Source organism: Gorilla gorilla, chromosome 23 (genome assembly GCF_029281585.2).
Source record: "Gorilla gorilla gorilla isolate KB3781 chromosome 23, NHGRI_mGorGor1-v2.1_pri, whole genome shotgun sequence".
Lineage (NCBI taxonomy): Eukaryota > Metazoa > Chordata > Mammalia > Primates > Hominidae > Gorilla > Gorilla gorilla.
The window spans coordinates 19,668,621-19,688,979 of NC_086018.1; the positions used below are offsets into that span (position 1 = coordinate 19,668,621).

A 20,359-nucleotide genomic window follows, 5' to 3' on the forward strand; every position below is an offset into this window, starting at 1 on the left:
GGGGCTATGAGGAGCAGGTTGGGGGCACTGTCGGGTGCTGCACTGCCCATGGCAAGGGGTGGGTTGAGTGCACTATCAGGGGCTACACTGCCCAGGGCGGGGGGGGCGTGCTATCCTGGGCTTCACTGCCCATGGCGGGGGGCTGGTTGGGGACGCTGTCATAGGTTGCATTGCGGTGGTAGGGGGCAGGTTCGGTGTGGTATTGGGGGCTGCATTGCCAGCAGTGGGGGGTGGTGGTTGGGGGCACTGTCAAGCTAGTAGCAGGTTAGGTGCGCTATTGGGGGCTGCACTGCCCGAGGTAGGGGGGCGGATTAGGTGCGCTATTGGGGGCCAAACTGCCCAAAGCTGGCGGGGTTTGGGGGCTCTGTTGGGGGGTTGCAGTGTCAGAGGCGGGTTAGGGGCATTATCAGCTGCTGCACTACCCGTGGCAGGGATCAGGTTGCGGGCACTATCGGGTGCTGCAATGCCTGTGGTGGGGACGGGTTGTGGGCATTATCGGGTGCTACACTGCTGGCGGTGGAGTGGTTGGGGGTGCTATCGGGGTCACAGTGTCAGCGGCGGGGGACAGGTTAGGGGGGCTATGGGATGCTACACTGTGGTGGAGGGCAGGAGGTGGGGTGTTGGGGGCGCTATTTGAGGACTACATTGCTGGCAGCGGGGGGCGGATTAGGGGCACTCTCAGGGCTGCACGGCCGGCAGCAGGCAGCAGAGGTGGCAGTGACAGCAGTGGTCTCCACGGAAAGGACAGTCCTTTCCTCCCTGGACTCCAGGCTTTACAAAGCGATTTTCTCCTGCTTAAGTACAGAAGGCATACAGTGTTTCCGCAGGAATAGTGAGCACGGCAGGGCGCCCCACATCTGCTGTGGTTCCTTGGGTTACACCCTCTCGTTCTGTGTTGTGGAGACTGCCTGGGACCCCCAGGCACCGAGTAGCGTGCACCACGTGGGGGACGGGGCTCTCTGGGTGGAGGCTCAGGAATGAGAGCCCGCACTTGGGTGGGGAGAGCTGGCTGGGTCTGACTTTTTGCTGCTTCCGTTCCCCTAGGAGCGCAGCTCTGGTGGGCCCAGTGGTTCCTGCGGAGTGGGGAGCCGGGCACTGTGGTGTCTCCAGTCCCCACCACAGGCTCCGATTCATGGCCAGCTTGGGCCGAAAGGGGAGGGTGGGTGTCAGTGCCTTCGCTGAAACTGGCACCTGCCACCCAGTGGCCAGCATGACCAAGGTGAGGCTTTAATGCTACCACGCCCTGCATCTGTTCTAGGTTTTTCTGGCTTTGCCTGCCCAGCAGTCTGTGCCCACCTAGAGGAGGAGGAGGGGCCACCTTGCCACATGCTGGAGGCTGGAGCCTGCAGCCTGCAGATGGCACAGTACTACAGCTTGCCTCGCTGCGGTTGGTGGCAGTGATGGAGACTGCAGCTCGACCCCAGCGATAGGAGGCTGGAGGTAGGAGGGTACCTGGTGGTGGCCACGTGGTAGGAGCCTTGTAGGGTGGGGCTGGTGCATTGAGAGCAACAGCAGCAGTGGTTGTATTGGCATGGGCATTAGTGGTGGCAGCAGCAGCAGGTCTGTGAGCCGGGAAGGGGGTAGTAGGAGCTCTGCAAGGCCCAGCTGGCCTGGGGTGGGTAAGAAGCAGTGGGTGCTGCAGCGTGGGCCTCGTTGGCGGCAGTGGAAGTGCAGCCAGGGCAAGGAGTCCTCCCCCACTTTTATGCAGTCTCTGGAGGTCGCCCACCTCCTGCTGGCTCCTGAGCCAGGCATGAGTGGCAGCATTGTCTCATTCTTAACAAAATTTAGGGAATGACTATTTGTGTATCTTTTTGCTTGTTTTTTGTTGTGTTAATCTTGGACTTTTCAAATTTCATGAATCAGGGAGTGGATAAAAGGTATCATAATAGGCCTTCTAACTCTATCACCTGATTTTTTTCCTTTCTTCCAGTCTGTTTTTTCTTATCACCATCATCTTGTTCTTTATTTTCTTATGCTGCTGCCTATATTTCTGGTTTCTATTCTTGTTTCTCTTTCTGTTTCTCCTGCTTTTTGTTTTCTTTATCCCAAGGAATGGCCTTAACAAACTGAAACTGAGTTAAAAGTAAACTACTTGCTAGTGTGTTGTATTTTTAAAATAATTGGTCCATTACTGTGTTTTAGAGATGAGAAAGTAGTTGCATAATGATTTAGTTACTTGAATAGCTTTGCTTTCGTGATCCTGTTAATGCGTTGTAAGTAGTTATGCAAGGAATCAAAAAATGAAGCATCAAATAAAATATTGATAGCAAACAGTCATTTCATCTCTCTCCCATATAGTCTGGAGATAAATGCAAGTCAGGGGGTTAACAAGTTCCAAAAATTTATGAGATCATTAAGTGAACCACATTCCCTTCATTTTATTTTTCTGCCACAGTTTTCAAGAGCGTTGTCATTTGCATGAGCAAACCTTGTTCATCACCACATCTTTGCAACAGGGAAGGGAAGGGGAGGATCATGTGTATAATGTTTTAAGGCAAAAATTCACAACCAAAAGCAAGGCTTTATTAACTTTCACCTTCAAGAAGCTGCAGTGTTGAGCCCTGTTTTATTCCTAGTATTACTGCCTTTGATACGAACTCTTAAGTGATCACTTTAGAAGTTAATGCATTTTATTGACTGCTTTCAAGAAACAGTCTATATTGTATCATGTTTTTCAAGCCCGCAGAATTGTATAAGGCCTATATATACATAAGGCCTATAATTTTGACACTTTTTAATGATTTATAAGGTTATGATCATGTAAAATCCTGTTGACACATGTGAGAATATGCGTAAGTACCGCTAGATAGCTTATTTTGAAGAGATGGTTATTTTGAAGAGATAGAAATTGGTTGCAGTTCCTTAGGTGTATTTGTCAATGCATTGCCTCAATGTTTTAAAGCGTATAGAAGTTTGAATATGCTTTAATCTCATGTAGTCCTTTGTTTATAGGGTGTTTAATATTTTTAAAGACTAAAGATGTCACAGCCCCCTTTAAGGTTCAGTAATATTAAGATTGGAGATTTATAGGGTTAGAATCCAACAAATTCAGAGGAAAATTGTTAAATTATATAGCTGTAGAGCAGGAAATGAAACCCAGGTTCTAAGCTCTAAGGGGACCATGAGCTGCCATACAAGTGCATCAGTGACTGGGGCATAGAGTTGGCAGAATTGCAGGATGGTTAAGAGAGTGAGCTGTAGAGCCTCACTCTATGTGAACATGAATTTTATGTAAGTATGTATGTATTTATTTATTTTATTTATTTTGAGATGGAGTCTCACTCTGTCGCTCAGGCTGGAGTGCAGTGGTGTGATCTTGGCTCACTGCAACCTCTGTCTCCCAGATTCAAGCAATTCTCCTACCTCAGCGTCCCCAGTAGCTGGGATTACAGGTGCACACCACCATGTCTGGCTAATTTTTGTGTTTTTAGTAGAGTTGGGGTTTCACCATGTTGGCCAGGCTGTTCTCAAATTCCTGACCTCGTGATCCACCCACTTCAGCCTCCCAAAGTGCTGGGATTACAGGCAGCCACTATGCCCGGCTGTGAACATGAATTTTTGAACCGCATGGTGCTTTGGGTCCCAGCTTCTCCATCTGTACAATGAGGACAGTACTAAGGTTTTCTTTTTCTTCTCAGTTGACTGAATTATTTCCATAGTCTGTCTTGCCACTCTTGTTACCCATATGAAAGGACCTAAGGTAATTTCTGACAGCTTGGGACTCCTTGTGCAAAACAGAAGGTGCCACAGACCTCATTTTAGTAGAAACCTTTGTTTTCCTCTTGGAACCCCAAGAACTGTAAGCAGACAGGTCCATCTCAAAATCTAAGGCTCTGCTCTGTTTTGCTTTGCTTTACCTGACTTTTTTTTGATTTGGGTGGGCATCAAAAATTAGTAGGGGAGAGCTAAAGAAAGTTGTGGATATGAACATGTATTTATGGTAAGGTAAGTTATGAAGGAGAGAAATCTTAGGATCTTGTATGGCAAATTCTTGCACTAACGTAGATAATGACTAATTAGGAAAGCAGGAAATATAGGACAAGTCAGAAAAGTCATAAGATGGGAAAGAAAAGCTTACACCTGGTAGATCCTCTCCTGTCTAGAAGTGTCGTTATGTGTGATGTTTATATGAAGGAGCTCTAATTAATTGGATTAAAAGATAATGAAAGCTCTTAAATTGTCAGAAAAATAGAAGCTCTAATGCCTTTTATTTCACGTGACTTCAGCAATCTTTGGGAAATGAGAGTTTTAAAATTATTGGTGGTAAAAAGTCTTCAAAATGTAGACATTTGGTCTAAATTAAGTCAGAGGTTAAATTGGCTAAGTGCTTTAATGTCATAAACTGCTTCTTTGACTTTGGAAAATTGTTCAGTTTACCTAGTTTGGAACTGTTAGATTTCTAGGTAAGGCCTGGGGAGAGGTGGAGTTAGCCATGTCTCCTAGCTATGCTGGAAGAGTTAGACTTTATCTGCAGTTCTGTCTTGTATCCTGGACTCTGCACCTGGTATGTAATTGAAACTGCTTACATTGAAAAGAAAAACTATGTGTTTTTGGTTTTAAAAGGGGTGGGAATATGGTTTTTTCCAAAAAGTGAGTTTTGGCAAATTTAGAAAGTTTAAGAATTATTTTTAGTTGTAAGAAAATAAAGTTTAAGCAAGTTATAGAAGGTTTATAAAAATTAACTTTGTAAGGAATTGTGTGTGTGAGCAAGTTGACTAAAGGGACAGTAATGTTAGATGTAATAAATGCAGGTACCCTTCCACTTTATCTTCTGTTTCTTAGGTTATAAATATTCACTACCTACATTTCTAAAAACTCTTTCACTATAATATTAACACATAACTCCATTCTCCTTGTATTGCCTGCTTTTTCATAGTATCCTGAAATTGCATTAGTAGATTTAGATTCAGAAGATGGTGGGGAAGCATCTTATGAGTGTTTTAAGTAAATTTAAGGCAAAGGGTTTTCTCTACATGGGTGGTTATCACAGCATAACTTGTTGCAGCAAAATACTGGGTAACAACGTTTATCAATGAGAAATTGTTCGGATAAATGATGATTTGTGCCTTGCGAGGCTCAACTATTCAAAAGCACCCTCTTTTCCTCACTTGCTTTACCTTTGGTTCTGGGCCTGGAGCCTTTCAGAGGTTACTCAGGACAATGGACTCCTGTTTCCTGTGACTAATCTGGACAGCGGCTTCCTATTTCATTCTTCAGCATCTTCCAAAAATTTGTGAAGATAATTTTTTCCTTTGTGACCCATACTCTTGGTTTACTTTGCAGTTAACAATTTCATGCCTTCACTAGATTATCTGTTTGAAGGTGTGGGGTGTATGTGTTCATCCTCTGGAGGGAGCAGAGGAAAATAGCCACAGCCAAATGAGTAATCTTGCACTAAATATTCATTATAAGAATGTTGATACATTCATAGATGGTAAATCTGTCAGTAATTATTACTTGTATGATTCTTGGTTAAGACTGCACTCACTGGTGATAAGTTGCTGAATGGATCATAGGTGTTATACTTATGTGTGGGAATTGCATTCAAACCACCAACGCCTGCCTACTCAAGTTTTGTTGCCTTTTGATTAAAAACTCTTGCGAATGTTTCCCTGGCATGCAAATATGGGAACTGCAGTTTGATTCTAGGTAGAAACTCTTTGGTGGTTGAAATGCCATAATAAGAGACACAGCTGTCAATGGGCAACAATTCACTGTTGGTAAGGAATTTACAGTGCTACTTGCCATATCCTTCTTTATCCAGACTTTGTGCCAAGAAAATGAAATTCTTTTTAAAAATTTTTTTCTAGAGTAATCGTACAATATTGCTGTTATCAAGCCTGATGCTGTAATTAGTAGAAAAGGTCTAGAAATTAAAAGAAAAGTAGTATTTTCCAACTACGGTTAAATTAATTGTAAAATAACATCCTCTTAATTGTCAGATTGGAGACAAGCTTATTAAGAGTGAAATAAAACATAATGTGTTGCTGGTGCTAGGTACCTCTAAAGCCTTTGAGCACTTTCTTCTTTACAAAGGCTCAATCTACTCATGTGTCCTGTAAATAATCCTGCTCTGCCAGCATCCTATGTAAATTTAAAAAATTATAGTTCTTATATTAGATTGTAACAAATGTTGTTGTTCTTTAATTATATGCAATGCAATCTTGCTATAGACTCACATTAGCTTGCCTTATTCCCTGTATGTTTGTTGTAAAATGTATAGTCCTTTTCAATATATGATAGCTTAAGGATGGACTTAATATTTTGTTTTAGAACCAAAATCTTTTATCTTATATACAGGAAAATTACATTGGAATTCAGAGATCAGCAAACATTTCCTGTAAAGGGTGAAATAGTAAGTAACTATTTTCAGGTTTGCTCAGCATGTGGTGTCTGACAACTAAACTCTGAAGTCATACCAAGGCAGCATCAGTAATGTTTAAATGAGTGAATGGCGCTGTGTTCCAATAAACTTTATTTACAGAAACAAGTGGTGGGCCACATTTTGACTGCAGGGTATAGTTTGTGGACCCCTGAACAATGGCTTTTTCTGAAACAACACAATTGAATTGAGGTTTGAAAGAATGTTGAAGCAGCATTGTTTGTCTGGGGTAATACCTGAGGTTTGTCATCTCACACCAGGGAAATCAGAGATGTGGACACACAAGAAGTGAGTTCAAGAGTGGATGATTAATAGGTGAAAGAAAGAGAAAAGAGAACAGCTCTCTCTCCTGCAGAGAGAGAGAGGGGCACCTGAGTGGGTCTTCCGGTTTTGTGGTGAAAAGCACAAGGTTTTATAAAGGAGCTTGAGGAGGTGGTGTCTTGATTTACACAGGGCTCGAGAGACTGGTTGGACCAGGTGTGAACGTTTGCATAGCACAGGGAGAAGCTGGCCATCGCACCCTAATCTTTTATTATGCAGACGGGTTCTCTACCTTACCAGCACCATATTGTCTGTTCCTTACTGTACCTGTGGTTGACAGAGAAAAGGGAAGATGGAGCCACCATGTTGAACATGCCTGGCCCACAGGTAGCCTTTTCCTATTGGCACAGCTGCTGGCATTCCTATGAGAGCTTATCAATGTCTGCAGCCCAATTTTACAAGATGCTCTTTGTTAGAAAATAAATGATATGGGTTTTTTTTTTCATTAATAGGAAAACTTTACACTAGGACTTCCTTACTCTCAGTATCTGCCTAAATAATTTCTTTTTAATTCCTACATCAATGTTGCATGTGCAATAGAGAAGGTGACATGTAGGGAGCTGTGTCAGCAGGGGTTGCATATTTCTTGATGAGCTTCCCGTGATGCATTCTTCTTCACTTGTGGCTACATTAGCATTAATTAATGTACAATAAAGTAGATGGGTCCACAGGTCATGGGACATACACTAGCTCTGCCAATTACATGTTGATTTAAATAATATCATTCTCTAAGGACAGCTTTTTCCCCCCCAGATCCTGGTATGTATGTGGAGTTGGGGAGAGACACCAAACTGTACCCCATTTCCTCATATATTGCTTGTACTTTTAGAAGTGTTTGAAAGATAATATCACATACTAGTAGTTTACTGTTTCTTATTCAAGTTAGTTTTAATAGTCGCTAGGGTGAATGTTTTCAAAATTGTATAGATATTTGGGTTGAGGCGATACTATAAATTATGAGTTCATCTCAGTTTTTTTGTGCTAGCATAATGACATTTTGGAGACATAATGCATATCTGCAAAATACTTCACCTCTCTGGAAAACAGTAAAAGGCTGCATAATAGGACAGACAAAAATAAAGGCTTGGCGTAATGGCTCACACCTATAATCCCAGCACTTTGGGAGGACAAGGCAGGTGGATCGCTTGAGCTCAACAGTTCAAGACCAGCATGGGCAACATGGCGAAACCCATGTTTACAAAAACTATAAAAATAAGCCGGGCGTGGTGGCATGTGTCTGTAGTCTGAGATACTTGGGGGACTGAGGCAGGAGAATCGCTTGAGCCTGGGAGGTCAAGGGTATAGTGAGCCGAGATCGCGCCACTGCACTCCATCCAGCCTGGGTAACAGAGTGAGACCCTGTCTCAAAATAAGTAAAAATTTATAAAACAAAGAATGTTTCTAACTGTAATAAAGGAGAAATGATCAAGCTTAAGTGTAGCTTAGATTTAATCTTTGATTTCCAGGTACTATATTACTTAAAAATATGATTTGGATATTTAGAAGTTGTTCAAATTGGAAACTCAGGAGTGGGGTCACTGGTCACTAAGGTGTTGAATATTTTTAATACCTTAGTGGATATGTAATCAACAAAGCCAATGGAACCAATAGAGCATTTGCTTTCATAAGAATTTAAGTGTTGCTGGGTACTCTTAAATCAAGCTCACATTATTGGTGCCATTTAATATAATTACTGAATTTCTTTGAACCCAGTTTCCACTTTTTAAAAATTATTTAGCTCATTAGGCTGAAAACTTCTCTTTGTTACATTTTATTACACTTCAGTGTAATATGTGTAAGATGTACATTGCTTCTCTTTAGAAAGGTGAGACAAGTTGAAGCAGGGTTGGGCGTGGGTGGTTCCAGTTCATAGGTAAATAGGAGACAAACGGTTGCATTCTTTTAAGTTTCTGATTATCCTTTCACTGAATACGCAATTTACATGGGAGATGCCATAGAGGAATAGTCACTTATGCCTGAGTCTGGCTTAGTGAATCTGCATTTTACATAAAAAACTGGGCAGAGAAAGCCATCAGATACACATTTGTCTCAGGTGAGGAGAGGGATGACTTTGGGTTCTGTCCTTTGTCCCCCACCTGTAAAGATAATCTATCAATTACCAATTTATATTGCCAGGGTCAAATTCAACAGAACTGTTTTAGTGTAAAGATCTTGAGGCCCACAAGAAATTTCCTTTCTGAGGAAGGTATTATGAGGGAGGTATATAGCTTTTGAAATCTTTGTAGTTATCTTATTATTATTTTATTATTTGGGTTTTTTTTCTTTATTGACAAATAATTGTATATACTCACAGGGACATAGTGATGTTTCAATACAGAAAAGTTATAGTGACCAGAGCAGGATAATTTCATATCCTTTGTTAAAGGAAAATAAATCTCCGGGACACCCCACTAAGCCAAATAATAGTTATCTTATTTAGAAATAAAATGGGAGGCAGGTTTGTTTGATGGAGTTCCCAGCTGAGGTGGGAGAATTGCTTGAACCTGGGAGGCCGAGGTTGTAGTGAGCCGAGATCGCGCCATTGCACTCCAGCCTGGGCAACAAGAGTGAAATTCTGTCTCAAACAAACAAAAACTATAGAAAAGCTATCTGTGAAAATGCTTTTTGATGTGCTGTTTTATGTCACAGAATGCAACCTGTGTTTTGATTCAGCAAGTTCAAAACACTCTTTTTGTGGAATCTAAGAATTGATTATTTTGATCCTATTGAGCTTTCATAAGAAAATACGAATATCCAGTTGTAAAAACTAGAAATAAGCTATAAGCTATCTGTGGAATGCTTTGTGAGGTGCTGTTTTATATCATAAAATTGAACCTGTGTTTTGATTGAACAAGTTGAAATTACTCATTTTGTAGAATCTAAGAAGTAACGTTTTGGAACTTCTTGAGCCCTTATTAAAAAATAGAAATATTCAGTCCTAAAAACTAGAAACAACCCATCCGTGCAAACGCATTGTGATGTTCTGTTTTGTATCATAAAGTGGAACCTGTGTGTTGATTAAACAGGTTCTGAACACTTTTTTTTGTAGAATTTATGAAGTGGCATTTCTGAGCCTATTGAGCCCTTATACAAACATCCAAACATACAGTTTTAAAAGCTAGAAACAAGCTATCTGTCAAAATGCTTTGGGATGTGCTATTTTATGTCACGGAATGAAACCTGTGTTTTCGTTCAATAGGTTCAACACATTCTTTTGATAGAATCTAAGAAGTGACATTCCCAAACCTCTGAGGCCTTTAAAAGAAAATACGAATATTTTCCTCTAAAAACTGGAAACAAGCAATGCGTGGAAACGCTTTCTGATCTTTTAGTGTCACAGATTGGAAACTTTGTTTTGATTGAGCAAGTTCAGCGCACTCTTTGTAGAATCTAAGTACTGACATTTCCAAACCTATTGAGCCCTTATAAGAAAATATGAATATTTAGTCCTAACATGCTCTCTGTGAAAATGCTTTTTTATTTTTTTTGACACAGCCTTGCTGTGTCACCAAGCTGGAGTGCAGTGGTGTGATCTCGGCTCACTGCAACTTCTGCCTCCTGGGTTCAAGCAAGTCTCCTACGTCAGCCTCCCTAGTAGCTGGGACTACAGGCGTGCACCACCACGCCCAGCTAATTTTTGTATTTTTAGTAGAGATGTGGTTTCACCATGTTGGCCAGGATGGTCTTGATCTGTTGACCTCGTGATCCGCCTGCCTCAGCCTCCCAAAGTGCTGGGATTACAGACGTGAGCCACCATGCCTGACTGAAAATACTTTTTGATATGCTGTTTCATAACACAGAATTAAACCTGTGTTTTTGTGAGACAGGTTCCAAACACTCTTTGTAGAATCTAAAAAAGTGATGTATCCAAACCTTTTGAGCCATAATAAGAAAACATGAATATTTAGCCCTAACTGCTGGAAACAAGCTATCTGTCAACACGCTTTGTGATGTGATGCTTTATATCACAGAAATGAACTTACGTTTTGATGAAACAGATTCAAAACACTATTGTAGAATATTAAGAAGTGACATTTCTGAGCCTATTATGACCTTATAGGAACATACAAACATCCAGCCCTAAAGTCCACAAACAAGCTATCTTGGAAAACACTTTTTGATGTGCAGTTTTATAACACAGAATTGAACCTGCATTTTGATAAAAACAGGTTCCCAACTCTCTTTTTGTAGAATCTAAGAAGTGACATTTCGAATCTATTGAGCATTTACAGTAACGTATGAATATCTTGTAATAAAAACTAGAAACAAGCTATCTGTAAAAACACTTTGTGATGTGCTATTTTATGTCACAGAATGGAACCTGTGTTTCGTTTCAGCAAGTTCTGAACTCTGTAGAATCTAAGAAGTGACGTTTTTGACCTTATTGAGCCCTTATAAGAAAATACAAATATCCAGCTATAAAAACTAGAAACAAGCTATCAGCGAAAACACTTTTTGCTGTTTCATATCATAGAATTGAACCTGTATACTGATTAAACAGTTTCCAAACACTTTTTTTGTAGACTCTTAAGAAGTGATGTTTCTAAGGCAATGAGGCCTTATGGGAACATATACATAATCCAGTTCTAAAAACTAGAAACTAGCTATCTGTGATAACCATTTGTGATATGCTGTTTTATGTCAGAGAATGGTACCTGTGTTTTGATTCAACAACTGTGAGACACTCTTTTTGTATAATCTAAGAAGTGATGTCACCAAACCTATTGAGTTTTATAAAAAATATGAATAACCCTAAAAATGAGAAACAAGCTATCTGTTGAAAATGCTTTGTGATGTATTTTTTATATCAAATAATGGAACCAGAGTTTTGATGAAACAGCTTCCAAACACTCTTTCTGTAGAATCTAAGAAGTGACATTTCCAAGTCAATTGAGTTCTTACAAAAAAAATGCAAAATCCAGTCCTAAAAACTAGAAACAAGCTACCTGTAAAAATGCTTTGGGACATGCAGTTTTATGTCACAGAACGGTTCCTGTGTTGATTCAACAAGTTCAAAACACTCTTGATGTAGAATCCAAGAAGTGCTGTTTCCAAACCTATTGAACTTTTATTAAAAAAGTAAAAATATCCATCCCCAAAAACTAGAAACAAGTTATCTCTGAAGATGCTTTGTGACGTGATGTTTTATGTTACAAAATGGAAACTACGTTTTGATTCAGCAAGTTCTAAACACTTTTTCTAGAATATAAAAAGTGACATTTCTGAGCTTATTGAGCTCCTAGACGAACATACAAGTATCCACTCCTAAAAATGAAAAGAAAAACCTGTCTCTGAAAATGCAATGTTATGTGCTGTTTTACATCACAGAATGAAACCTGCATTTTGATGAAACAGCTTTCAAGCACTCTTTCTGTAGAATCTAAGAAGTGAAATTTCCAAACCTGTTAAGCCCTAATAGGAACATACGGATATTCAGTCTTAAAAACTAGAAACAAGCTATATGTGAAAATGCATTGTGAAGTGCTGTTTTATGTCACAGACTGGTCCCTGTGTTTTGATTCACCAAAGTTGAAACACTCTTTTGGTAGAATGTAAGAAGTGATGTTTCCAAACCTATTGAGCTTCTATAAGAAAATATGAATATCCAGCCCTAAAAACTAGAAATAAGATATCTGTGAAAACAGTTTGTGATGTGCTGTTTTATGTCACAGAATGGAACGTGTGTTTTGAGTTGACAAGTTCCAAACACTCTTTTTGTAGAATCTAACAAAGTGACATTTCCGATCTTACTGAGCCCTTATAGGAAGATGTGAATATCCAGTCCTAAAAATGAGAAAAAAAGCTATGAAATTGCATTGTGACGTGTTGCTTTATGTCACAAAATGGAATCTTTGTTTTTATTTAACACTTTCAAAACTTTTTGTAGAATCTTTTTTTTTTTTTTCTTTTTTTTTTTATTTTTATTGATCATTCTTGGGTGTTTCTCGCAGAGGGGGATTTGGTAGGGTTACAGGACAATAGTGGAGGGAAGGTCAGCAGATAAGCAAGTGAACAAAGTTCTCTGGTTTTCCTAGGCAGAGGACCCTGCGGCCTTCCGCAGTGTTTGTGTCCCTGGGTACTTGAGATTAGGGAGTGGTGATGGCTCTTAACGAGCATGCTGCCTTCAAGCATCTGTTTAACAAAGCACATCTTGCACCGCCCTTAATCCATTCAACCCTGAGTGGATACAGCACATGTTTCAGAGAGCACAGGGTTGGGGGTAGGGTCACAGATCAACAGGATCCCAAGGTAGAAGAATTTTTTCTTAGTACAGAACAAAATGAAAAGTCTCCCATGTCTACCTCTTTCTACACAGACACGGCAACCATCCGATTTCTCAATCTTTTCCCCACCTTTCCCCCCTTTCCATTCCACAAAACCGCCATTGTCATCATGACCCGTTCTCAATGAGCTGTTGGGTACACCTCCAAGCCGGGGTGGTGGCCGGGCAGAGGGGCTCCTCACTTCCCAGTAGGGGCGGCCGGGCAGGGGGCTGACCCCCCCCCCCCCACCTCCCTCCTGGTCGGGGCGGCTGGCCGGGCAGAGGGGCTCCTCACTTCCCAGTAGGGGCGGCCGGGCAGAGGCGCCCCTCACCTCCCGGATGGGGCGGCTGGCCAGGCGGGGGGCCGAACCCCCACCTCCCTCCCGGACAGGGCGGCAGGCTGGGCGGTGGGCTGACCCCCCCACCTCCCTCCCGGACAGGGCGGCTGGCCAGGCGGGGGGCTGACCCCCCACCTCCCTCCCGGACAGGGCGGCTGGCTGGGCGGTGGGCTGACCCCCCCACCTCCCTCCCGGACAGGGCGGCTGGCTGGGCTGAGGGGCTCCTCACTTCCCAGTAGGGGCGGCCGGGCAGAGGCGCCCCTCACCTCCCGGACGGGGCGGCTGGCCGGGCGGGGGGCTGACCCCCCCACCTCCCTCCCGGACGGGGCGGCTGGCCGGGCGGGGGGGCTCCTCACTTCCCAGTAGGGGCGGCCGGGCAGAGGTGCCCCTCACCTCCCGGACGGGGCGGCTGGCCAGGCGGGGGGCTGACCCCCCCACCTCCCTCCCGGACGGGGCGGCTGGCCGGGCGGGGGGTTGACCCCCCCACCTCCCTTCCGGACGGGGTGGCTGGCCGGGCGGGGGGCTGACCCCCCCACCTCCCTCCCGGACTGAGCGGCTGGCCGGGCAGAGGGGCTCCTCACTTCCCAGTAGGGGCGGCCGGGCAGAGGCGCCCCTCACCTCCCGGATGGGGCGGCTGGCCAGGCGGGGGGCCGAACCCCCACCTCCCTCCCGGACAGGGCGGCAGGCTGGGCGGTGGGCTGACCCCCCCACCTCCCTCCCGGACAGGGCGGCTGGCCAGGCGGGGGGCTGACCCCCCACCTCCCTCCCGGACAGGGCGGCAGGCTGGGCGGTGGGCTGACCCCCCCACCTCCCTCCCGGACGGGGCGGCTGGCTGGGCTGAGGGGCTCCTCACTTCCCAGTAGGGGCGGCCGGGCAGAGGCGCCCCTCACCTCCCGGACGGGACGGCTGGCCGGGCGGGGGGCTAACCCCCCACCTCCCTCCCGGACGGGGCGGCTGGCCGGGCAGAGGGGCTCCTCACTTCCCAGTAGGGGTGGCCGGGCAGAGGCGCCCCTCACCTCCCGGACAGGGTGGCTGGCCGGGCGGGGGGCTGATCCCTCCACCTCCCTCCCGGACGGGGTGGCTGGCTGGGTGGGGGGCTGACCCCCCCACCTCCCTCCCGGACGAGGTGGCTGCCGGGCGGAGACGCTCCTCACTTCCCAGACGGGGTGGCTGCTGGGCGGAGGGGCTCCTCACTTCTTGGGCGGGGCAGCTGCCGGGCGGAGGGGCTCCTCACTTCTCAGACGGGGCGGTTGCCAGGCAGAGGGTCTCCTCACTTCTCAGAAGGGGCGGCCGGGCAGAGACACTCCTCACATCCCGGACTGGGCGGCAGGGCAGAGGTGCTCCCCACATCTCAGACGATGGGCGGCCGGGCAGAGAGGCTCCTCACTTCCCAGATGTGATGGCGGCCGGGAAGAGGCGCTCCTTGTTTCCTAGATGGGATGGCGGCCGGGCAGAGACGCTCCTCACTTTCCAGACTGGGCAGCCAGGCAGAGGGGCTCCTCACATCCCGGACGATGGGCAGCCAGGCGGAGACGCTCCTCACTTCCCAGACGGGGCGGCAGCCGGGCAGAGGCTGCAATCTCGGCACTTTGGGAGGCCAAGGCAGGCGGCTGGGAGGTGGTTGTAGCGGGCCGAGATCACGCCACTGCACTCCAGCCTGGGCACCATTGAGCACTGAGTTAACCAGACTCTGTCTGCAATCCCGGCACCTCGGGAGGCCGAGGCTGGCAGATCACTCGCGGTTAGGAGCTGGAGACCAGCCCAGCCAACACAGCGAAACCCCGTCTCCACCAAAAAAATACGAAAACCAGTCAGGCGGGGCGGCGCGCGCCTGCAATCGCAGGCACTCGGCAGGCTGAGGCAGGAGAATCAGGCAGGGAGGTTGCAGTGAGCTGAGATGGCAGCAGTACCGTCCAGCTTCGGCTCGGCATCAGAGGGAGACCGTGGAAAGAGGGGAGAGGGGAGAGGGGAGAGGGGAGAGGGGAGAGGGAGAGCTGTAGAATCTTAAGAAGTGACATTTTCAAACCTATTGAGCCCTTATAAGAAAATGCAAATATTTAGTCATAAATATTGGAAGCTCTCTGTGAAAATGCTTTGTGATGTGCTGTTTTATATCACAGAATTGAACCTGCATTTTGATGAAACAGCTTCCACACACTGTTTTATACAATCTAAAAGGTGACATTTCCTAGCCTCTTGAGCCCTTATAGGAGCATATGGATATACTGTTTTAAGAACTAGAAACAAGCTAGCTGAGAACATGCTTCGTGACATGCTGTTTTATGTAACAGAATGGAACCTGTGTTTTTAGTCAACAAGTTCCAAACACTCTTTTTGTAGAATCTAAGAAGTGACATTTTCTATTTTATTGAGCCCTTACAATAAAATATTAATATTTAGTCCTAAATATTAGGAAAAAACCTACCTGTGAAAACGCTTTGTGATGTGGTTTCATATCACAGAATTGAACCTGCGTTTTGACAAAGCAACTTTCAAACACTGTAGAATCTAAGAAGTGACATTACTGAGCCTATTGAGCTTTTATAGGAACATACAAATATCCAGTTCCAAAAACTAGAAACAAGCTGTCGGTGAAAACGCTTTGTGACTTGCTGTTTTATGTCATAAAAATGGAACCTGCCTTTTGATGAAACAGCTTCCAAACAGTTTTTTTTTTAGAATCTAATAATTGACATTTCTGGCCCTATTGAGCCCTTATAGAAACATATGAATATCCAGTTCTAAAAACTAGAAGCAAGCCATCTGTGAAAATGCTTTGTGATGTGCTGCTTTTTGTCACGGAGTAATACATATGTTTTGATTCAACAGGTTCAAAACACTCTGTAGAATCTAAAAAGTGAAGTTTTTGAACCTATTGAGACTTGATTAAAAAATACGAATATTCAGCCCTAAAAGCTAGAAGCAAGCAATCTGTGAAAACAGTTTGTGGTATGCTGTTGTATGTTATGGAATGGAACCTGCATTTTGATGAAACAGCTTCCAAACACTTTTTTGTAGAATCTAAGAAGTGACATTTTGGAGCCTATTGAACCCTTACAGGAAAATATGAATATCCAGTCCTAAAAACTACAAACAAGCTATCTGGTAAAACGCTTTCTGATATGCTGTTTTGTGTCTCAGAATGGTACTGGGGTTTCAATTCAGCAAGTTTGAAACTTTCTTTTTATGGAATCTAAAAAGTGACATTTGAGAACCTATTGAGCCGTTATAAAAAATTCAAATATTAGCCATAAAAATTAGAAACAAGCTAGCTGTGAAAACGCTTTGTGGTGTGCTGTTTTATGTCAAAGAATAATACCTGTGTTTTGATTTGGCAAGTTCAAAGTACTGTTTTTTTCTAGAACTACGTAGTGACATTTACAAATCTGTTGATCTTTTATAAGAAAATATGAATATCCAGGCACAAAAACTAGGAAAAATCTGGAAAATGCTTTGTTACTTGCATTTTATGTCACAGAATGAAACCTGTGTTTTGATGAAACAGCTTCCAAACCCTCTTTTTGTAAAATCTAACAGTGACACTTATGAGCCTATGGAGCCCTTATAGAAGCACTCAAATACCCAGTTTTAAAACTGGAAACTGTCTCAAAAACACTTTGTGAGGCGCTTTTTTATGTCACAGAATGAAACGTGCGTTTTGAGTTGAACAACACACAGGTTTCCAACACTCTTGAATCTAAGAAGTGACATTTTCAAACTTGAGCCTTTATAGAAACATACAAATATCCAGTCCTAAAAACAAGCAAAGGCTATCTGTGAAAATGCTTTGTGATATGCTGCTTTGAGTCACGGAATGGAATCTGTGTTTTGATTCAAGTTTGAAACACTCTTTTTGTAGAATCTAACAAGTGATGTTTTGAACCTATTGAGTCCTTATAAGAAAATGCAAATATTTAGCCACAAAAATGAGAAACAAGCTTTTTGTGAAAATCCTTTGTGATGTGTTTTCTATCACAGAATTGAACCTTTGTTTTGTTGAAGTAGTTTCTAAACATACTTATTGCAGAATCTATGAAGTTATATTTCTGAGCATTTGAGCCCTTATAGGTACACATGAATATCAGATTCTAAAAACTAGAAAGGAGCTATCTTTGAAAACTATTTGTGATGTGCTGTTTTATGTCACAAAATGATAACCATGTTTTGATTCAAGAAGTTTGAAACACTCTGTAGAATCTAAGAAGTGACATTTCTGAGCCTATTGAGCCCTTATTAAAAAAACAAACAAAAAACGAATATCCACTCCTAAAAACTAGAAAAAAGCTATCTGGTAAAATGCTTTGTGTTGTGCTGTTTCATGTGACAGAATGGTGCCTGTGTTTTGATTAGACAAGTTTGAAACACTTTGTTTTTGTAGAATATTAGTAGTGACGTTTTAGAATGAATTGAGCCCTTATAAGAAAATGCAAATATTTAACCATAAAAATAAGAAACAAGCAGCCTGTGAAATCACTTTGTGATATCCTTTTTTTATGTCACAGAATGGTACCTGTGTTTTGATTTAACAAATTTGAAACACACTTTTTGTAGAATCTGAGATGTGACATTTACAAACCAATCTTAAGCCAGTTAGATACTCTGATGAGCCAGCTGTGTGTGTATGTGTGTATGTGTGTGTGATCTTTGATTATTAAAACTGAAAAAATAATCGTATATTCATGACTAGTAGACACAGTGTTTTAAAACTGATTCTGAAAGATTTGAGGGTTAGGCTTGTTTTAAAAACAATTGCATAGGTCCTGGAAACACCAAGAATTAGTGGTTTCTCATTCCTAGTCACATGAAAAATATTTTATTACTCTTGTGAATGGCCGTAAATAATATGCAGAATTTTTTCTGTGTCCTAACCTTTTATATAATTGGTTCTACAGTGTACATCACTGTGTGCAACTTTGTTTTGTGTGCTCAGACTTACATTTTCCAGTTTTCTCCACTTTGATACAATTGGTCCGTGTTTCATACATTTTATATTTTCTATAGCGTTCCTTTATATGACTCTACCACATTTTATTGAGTCTCCTCATGCTGACAGGTAAGTAGATGAATTAATAAATGAATGAATAAATAAAAATGAGAGCAAATTTCAAACAGGTGATTAATTTAGTGGTTGGTAACCATGGACTCAGCAGGTTAGAAATAAAAACTGAAAGATTTAGAATGCAAGCAGGCACATCGTACCTTCTAATAGCCATTGGAACTATGACCCACAAAGAATTAGCCTAGAATGATGGGACATATCTTGTCTCTAAAAAAAGTTCACTGTTCAGTTTTCAAAGAATGGATGTAAAAATGGCAGATACCATTCCACATTATTTTACTTCCTTTAACCTCTATGCATAAAACTTGAACTGCAGGGAATGTTACCTCCTGTTCTTAAAGACTGGTAGTTCAGTGAGGAACTCACTCCTTTCTTCATTCATGTGTTCAAATAATGTAGGGAAATGAATGGAAAAGTGAAGAGAAGTTGAAGACTATTATGGGGATAGCACAGGATTAGTCAGCCTCATGGTATTATTGATCTGCCTTATTCCACAAATATTTACCAAGCACCTGCTACATGCAATTTGTATACTGGGTGCTGGGGATACAGGAGATAACAAAGTCCCTGCTGTCAACGAAAGGGGTCAGTCCTTTGATTCATCTTTAGTTAATTTTAAGCACACAACAACTATCTCAAACTTTCTTCACACTTTCCAAGCTCCCGATCCTTCATGCACTCTTGGTAGATGCCTGACCTTACCTCTTACCTTACTAGAACCTAAGACCACCTGGCATAAAATCCCTTAAGCACACTCAGATTTGTGTGATTTTACAATGATGTCTGTTCCCAAAGCATCCTTACTTTCTTGTCTTGGAGCTGAGGGTGAAGAGCTCCTCCTTCTTCCCATCCGTGATCTTGGAACATGTACAACTGCACTTGTGACAGTAAATGCTTAATACAGGCAGAAGGTTTGTTCCTTATTTCTTCCCTGGGGCCTTCCTCCAGTGAATATCTCTTCTAGCATTGTCAGTTGTATCCAACAGAAAAGCAGAGATCTCTCCATTGGTCCAAAAAACCTAAGATGAACTCTCACTGCTAAACTTCTCAAATGAAAATTCCTCCACTTTAGTCCTGATTACCACTCAAACACTGTTAGACTGTGGGCAGGTCACTACCCCTGCCTAGTTCCGTTTCTCCATCTACATAACAGAGAAATAATTGCGCCTTATCTATCCTATAGAAGTGTGAAGAGGTTTGATGTGACAGCAGTGAAAGCAATTTAAAAAGCACAAAGTGCTATATACATAAGAAGACATTTTCATAATTATTCTGCTCTAACATGATATCTGTATTCATATGATCTCAAAGTACTTACCCAAGCATGGATTCTAACTCTTGTGTATGTAAGCAAAGGTGTAAGTCTGTCACCCTCCATGCAAATAGAATCTCCCCTCCCTTGGCCCCTGCATCTCACCATATACAGGAATTAACTCAAGATGAATCAAAGTTCTAAATGCAAGACCGCAAACTATGAAAATCCTTTAAGATAACCTAGGCCCTACCCTTCTTGACAAAGGCTTTGGCAAAGCATGTGTATGTCTAAGTCCCTAAAAGCAACAGAAATAAAAACAATTATTGACAAGTGAGACCTAACACATGAAAGAGCGGCTGCACAGTAGAAAATATTACCAACAGAGTAAACAGACAGCCTTCACAATGGAAGCAAATGTTCCCAAACTACATCTGACAAAGGTCTAATATGTATGATCTACCTTAAGTCCTTAAATCAGATCAAAAAGTCCAATTAATAAATGGGTTAGGGACATGAATACACACTGCTCAAAAGATGTAACAGCTACCAGTAAACATGAAAACGTGCTCAACCTCATTAATCATCAGATAAATGCAAATCAAAAGCACACTGGTCAAAATGGTGATTATAACACAGTCCACAAGAACAGATACCAGCAGGACAGAGGAGGGCATTGGGGCAATTGATCATGATTCTTACGGATAGTCATTTAGTGTTATTACTGAATTTCACAACAAAATGA

General features: G+C 42.8%; 1 long non-coding RNA gene across 1 annotated transcript in view; it reads left to right on the forward strand.

Moving 5' to 3' along the window:
* Positions 1 to 20,359, forward strand: part of LOC129529597 (uncharacterized) — a 37,396-nt gene that overhangs the window by 704 nt on the left and 16,333 nt on the right. The window contains exon 2 of the long non-coding RNA XR_008675137.2: positions 1,259 to 1,440. This is a non-coding gene — a long non-coding RNA (uncharacterized lncRNA). The remainder of the gene's footprint in view (positions 1 to 1,258; positions 1,441 to 20,359) is intronic.